Below are 5,521 nucleotides of genomic sequence, written 5' to 3'. Positions count from 1 at the left end.
TATTCCTGTGTCTCATCAAAATTCAAAAGGCTGGGTTCAAGAGGCTGGTTTTGATTTTTCTAATCCAACTACTTGTCTCTTTTTTCGTTTTTTGATGGGGCCCAACACACAAAAGTTAAAAATCTTAACGGAGATGGTCTTATCAAATTTTCCAAAGAAAAAAAATATATGAAACGCACGATTAATTAACTATGAAATTCAAAATCTATAAATGGACCCCATAGTCTTTCATACCAAGTGCCTGTCTTGGTTTCGTTTGAAAAATTTCTTTCGGGCTTTCTGCTCAGTTCTTCCTCCTCCTTTGCAGCCATGCAGGCCAATTTCTCTCTCCTTGCGATTTGCGTTGCCTTTTCCTCCTCCTCCTCCTCCTCCTCCTGTTGGAACGCGGCGAAGATCTACTTCGACCTTTTCTCGCTCTTCCTGACCGCCGTGGCGCTTTTGTTCCTAGATTTTTGGGCCGTTGATCCCGCGCGCAGGGCGCGTGCCGCCTCTTCGATGCTGGTGCCTCTCATCCTCGCCTTCGACTCCTGCGGCGTGCTCTTCGACGGCGCCGGCGGCTTGGACCTTTACTTCCACGCCTACCTGCTCTTCCTCGCCAGCGTGGCGGCCGTGTTCGCTCGAGTTTGCGTCGCAGACGGCCGTGCCTGCGCCGCCCCCGCTGCCACCGCTGCGCTGCTCGTTTTCCTCTTCCTCAAACTCGGAGCCGCCGTCGTCTTTTCCTGTTACCCTGCCGTAGGGATCCACGGAGGCGATGCCGACTTGCCACAATTCGTTCTCCTCGCAGCCGGCGCAATGTTCACGTTGGCGTACATGTGACTGTGAGCCTTGAAATCGTGATATTCCGAGTTTGTGTGCCTTTCCTTCGGTGTGTGCCTCTCTTAATAGAAAGGGTTTTATATTTTGCGTAATATAGACTTCTCCTTTCTTTAAATCAGCTCATTTGTTGAACAGCCGCTATAGCACCGCCGCCGGGGCCGGGTGACTGCCGGAGTCACTAACCTATGTATTTAATTAAATAAATTTACAAAATTAAAATTATAACTCATGATCTTACGATTAAATAAATAATTACTTAGTCAGGAAGGTCAAAATTTGATAATTAATTAACTCAAAATTAAAATACATTAAATCTAACGCCTCCACGTCGGCGCACTCGAACTCGCCCATTCGTCCTTCTTCCCATTGCGAATTCATTCCCGAAACATTCCACCCACCACCAGTCCACCAAACCCTAGCCGTCGCCCCGCCTCCGATCGACAATGAAGACGGTCTCTCTCTCTCTGCCGATCCGGCCCTGGAGCCCTCCCGCACCTTCATCGATTCGATCGTGACCGCGCCGGACGACGAGCTCGTCGGCCGGAAGGTCGTCGTGGGTGGGTGGGCCAAGACGGGGCGAGAGCAGGGAAAGGGTTCTTTTGCATTTTCGAGCTCAACGACGGCTCCTGCCTCGCGAACCTCCAGGTGATCGTCGACGCGGCGGTGTTCCCACTGTCGCAGCTCGTTCCCACCGGCACCTCCGTCCTGGTCGACGGCGAGTTCAAGAAACCGCCTGAGGGCGCGAAGCAGAGCGTCGAGCTCAGGGCGGAGAAGATGCTCGGGATCGGCCCTGTGGATCCGGCCAAAGTATCCGATCCCCAAGACGCGGCTTAGTCTCCAGTTCCTTCGTGACTTCGTGCACCTCCGTGCCCGCACCAACACGGTTCTAAAAAAATTTGCCATCTGTTCTTCGTCATACGCTTTCAGGTTTAAATTCGAGTATGGAAACCACTTGAGCGCATAGGTTTCAGCTCATGTTTTTGCATGTTTTCATTATCATGTATACGGCATAAGGCGCCATTTTTTCTCCTTTACATCCCTTCTTTCTTTCGAGATCCTTTGATAATGTTTTATTTTCTTCTTTACTGACTAGTGTATCTCGTTATTCTTGTTATTTTTCTCTCCTAAACTTGTTGCAGATATCTGCAATTGCTCGAATTCGAAATGAATTGGGTTAAGCAACCCATACGTTCTTCAGGAAAAGTGGATTTCGTCACATGCATACACCTATAATCACCACAAGTGATTGGGAAGGAGCTGACGAGATGTTACAGGTTACCCCACTCTTTAGTGATGCTGAAAAATTGGAGAAAGAGTTGCAAAAGAATCCTCCACCATCTGAATCTAATGTTGAGGCTGCTAAGCTTATTGTTAAGGAGAAAGGAGACGTTGTCTTGCTACCAAAAGCATCTAAAGCTAGAACATCTGGTATTTGGTTTTGGGTTTCTTCATGGCGACTAAACAAAAAGAACGTATTTTGAGGTTTACTAATGGTTGGTACGGGAAGCATTCGACGATCGAATCTAAGTTTTGATAATGATAAAGAATTCAAAGTTAAGATGTGTGGTGATCTAACGATTTGAATGAGATTGCAGGAAAGTCCTAAGTATACTTTGGCAAAAGCCCTAATTGTGGTTAGACAGGTGAAAACCCTAGGGGTGGTAACCCTAGGTCATAGAGGGTGGTAACCCTATGCGGAAAGACTTGGTGGGTCAAGTGCTTCAGGCAAAAGTCCTAGGAGGTAATCCTAGGTGGAAAGTCCTGGTGTCGCGAACCAGGTGAAAGACTGGACCAGCCGGAAAGCGGAAGTCCAGCAGAAAGTCCGGAAGCATCGAGCACCGAGCAAAAATCAAGTCGATCTGGAGGATGCACTGGCATCAGGTAAATCTCCTGAGTGGAATAGGTGAGAACGCGTTCCCCGTGGAGGGAACAGTAGGCGTCGGGTCGATCTAGGATTTCCGATTGGAAATCCGAAGTCAGACCCGGACAGTCCGGAGACTATCATTATATTCTGTTATCATAATTATTGTTATTTTGTGCTAACTTTGTTTTGCAGGGTAAGTGTTTGGGACTAACACTTTTTGTAGGACCAAAGGAGCACAAGTTAACCTCGGATGAACAGTGTCCGAGGCGCCTCCATGGAGCTTGAAGGCGCCTCGGGTGCAAGCCGAAGCCAGCTGTCCAGAAGGGTTGGAGGCGCCTTGAAGGAAGCTCAAGGCGCCTTGGACGGGAGGCTAAAGGTGCCTTGGAGATCAGTGAAGGCGCCTTCAAGTGATAAGGTTCGACTAGTTCAGCTCTTATCTCCGCGGCTGATTCGGCTCACTCAAGGCGCCTTGGATGGGATTTTAAGCGCCTTGAGCATGCTATAAAAGAAGGTCACGAGCAGCTCTTCAAAACATCAATCCTCTAGAGCTCTTTCTCCTGGGCGCTGCTTATGTGACGACCTCGACATGCTGTTTCAAGATCCCGACGACCCAGAGCGTCATTTCTTTAGATTCTGTCGTTCGGTATATTTTTCTTATTGCACTAAATTGTATTAAGCTTGTAATCTTTTCGATCTTATAGTTGTTGCCCACCGAAAGCGGTCAACAACGGCGGGCCTTCGAGTAGGAGTCAAGATAGGCTCCGAACGAAGTAAATCCTCGTGTTCATTCTGCGTGTTTGTTACTTTTCTTTTCCGCTGCTTTACTCGTACGATTTTACGATTCTGAGAAACGAACTGAGTGAAAGCCGCGAGCGCTATTCACCCCCCCTAGCGCGTCTCAATCCAACAATTGGTATCAGAGCGGGGTCGCGTTGATTTGGTGCAACCACCAATCACGCAATTTTTTCGCGGTACTTTAAATTTTTCGGAGTCAACTGAAATTAGTATTATTACTATATTCCATTTTTTTCGTTCGTATCGATCTCGCTCGAAGTAGGTGTAACACCACTCGAGTTAGTTCTCTTTCAATTCTTTACTTCCGCACTACTAATCCAAGACTTAGTCTTGGGACATATTTTTTATTTTTCTTTTGCATATTCTCTCAATGACCCAACAAGAGGGTTTCAGCACCGTTCGTCCCCCCTCTTCTCCGGAGAAGATTTCGGGTACTATAAGGGACGAATAGAAACCTACCTGAAAATCCAATTCGAAACCTGGATGATAATCAAGACTGGTTTGGATCTGCCAACGGATAAAGACGGCAAGCCTACACCCTACGAGGACTGGGAGTCATCCCTAATCAAGAAGGTGGAGGCCAACGCCAAAGCAACCTACACCCTACAATGTGGACTAACAAATTCAGAGCTTGATCGAGTTGGAAAGTTCTCAAGTGCGAAGGAGTTATGGGAGAAGTTGATTGAGCTTCATGAAGGTATGTCAGACACAAGTAAGCATGATTTAATAGATAAATTATTTGAATTACATGAGCAGACTGATACTACTCCGGCCGAGGAAGGTATTGCGTTGGTTGCAGGTACAAGCATAACACAGGAAGCTAGAAAGATGAAGGCAACATGGTCTGAGTCATCAGACGAATCCGAGTCTGACGCAGAAGAGCAGACGAGTTTCCTCGCTCCACTACAACTAAAACGTTAAAAGACAACACCCCAAAGACAACGGTTTTAAGAGAAACCGTTGTGAATTTGATCAAAGACAACGATTTTTGACAAAACCGTTGTCTTTGAACTCCCATTAAATATAAAAGACAATGGTTTTGTGAAAACTGTTGTCATTGAGTGATTTTTTTTAAAACAACAACACTTTTTACAACGATTTTCTAAACCGTTGTCTTTAAGCGCGTTTTTAGGGGCTACGACAACAGTTTTGATAAAATCGTTGTATTTGATTTTGGTCTTTTCCCCCCTCGCGCACAGTTTTACTTTCCCTCTCTCCGAATATCTTTTCGGCGCTGTGTTTTCTCCTTCACATTCCCAAACCCTAGCCATTTTTCCTTTTCCTCTCCATCGAGCCAGCAAGAAAAGGGTTGTTCTGCACTCTCTCACTTGTGGCTCTTTTTAAAGCACACCTCCGCAACAAGAGGATTTGGCCGGGAACTTTTGGCAGCATTGTAAGTGAAAGACTTTTTTCCCCCTGAGATATGAAAAGTTGATCTTCTCAGATCTCATTCATGAACACTTGTTCCAGTGATCATCATCCTTTCTCTGACAATTGCTATGCTTGCTTATGTTTACCTTTCTATGTTGTTTGTTTTCTCTAATAATCCTTCTTGATCAGTGAAAACTGGCCCTAGCATTACCGATGCAGCCATGGGGAGGATTGCTCAGACAACTAAAGTCATAAGTGAAGGAGGCTATGAAAAGGTATTTCATCAGACTTTTGAGATACTTTCAGGAGAGAAACTCAAGAAGTCATATGCATGCTATTTATCGACATCATCTGGCCCCGTAATGGGGGTTTTGTACCTCTCTACTGCTAACCTTGCATTCTGCAGTGATAATCCTCTTTCTTACAAAGTTGGAGATCAGACTCAGTGGTCATATTACAAGGTACTTCACAACTCACTCTTCTATTTTTCACTGGTCATATCCTGCAGTGATAATTCTTTTACATGTTCTGCACTAATATTCGTTAAAAATTTCCCTTGTTAACTTTGAAATTACAATCATCTTGAGGAATTAAGCACCACATTAGTCCATTTATGCTCGTTTGTGGTTTTGTTTCTTGTGACCTAGTTCTTCGTGTTACGTGCCTTCCTTTGAA

The 5,521-nt window shown here is 45.7% G+C and overlaps 1 long non-coding RNA gene and 1 pseudogene across 1 annotated transcript; both read left to right on the top strand.

Annotated features, from left to right (window-relative positions):
- Positions 1-1,132: 1,132 nt before the first annotated feature.
- Positions 1,133-1,850, top strand: LOC122040809 (annotated as a pseudogene).
- A 2,979-nt stretch (positions 1,851-4,829) lies between these two features.
- Positions 4,830-5,310, top strand: LOC121985628. The gene is made up of 3 exons (XR_006113236.1): positions 4,830-4,868; positions 5,036-5,121; positions 5,253-5,310. It is a non-coding gene; the product is annotated as an uncharacterized LOC121985628 (long non-coding RNA).
- The last annotated feature ends 211 nt before the right edge of the window (positions 5,311-5,521 follow it).

This window comes from Zingiber officinale, chromosome 1B, assembly GCF_018446385.1.
Source record: "Zingiber officinale cultivar Zhangliang chromosome 1B, Zo_v1.1, whole genome shotgun sequence".
Taxonomy (NCBI): Eukaryota; Viridiplantae; Streptophyta; class Magnoliopsida; order Zingiberales; family Zingiberaceae; genus Zingiber; species Zingiber officinale.
The sequence above is the reverse complement of the archived record's forward strand: the minus strand, read 5'-3'. Positions and strand labels throughout refer to the sequence as shown.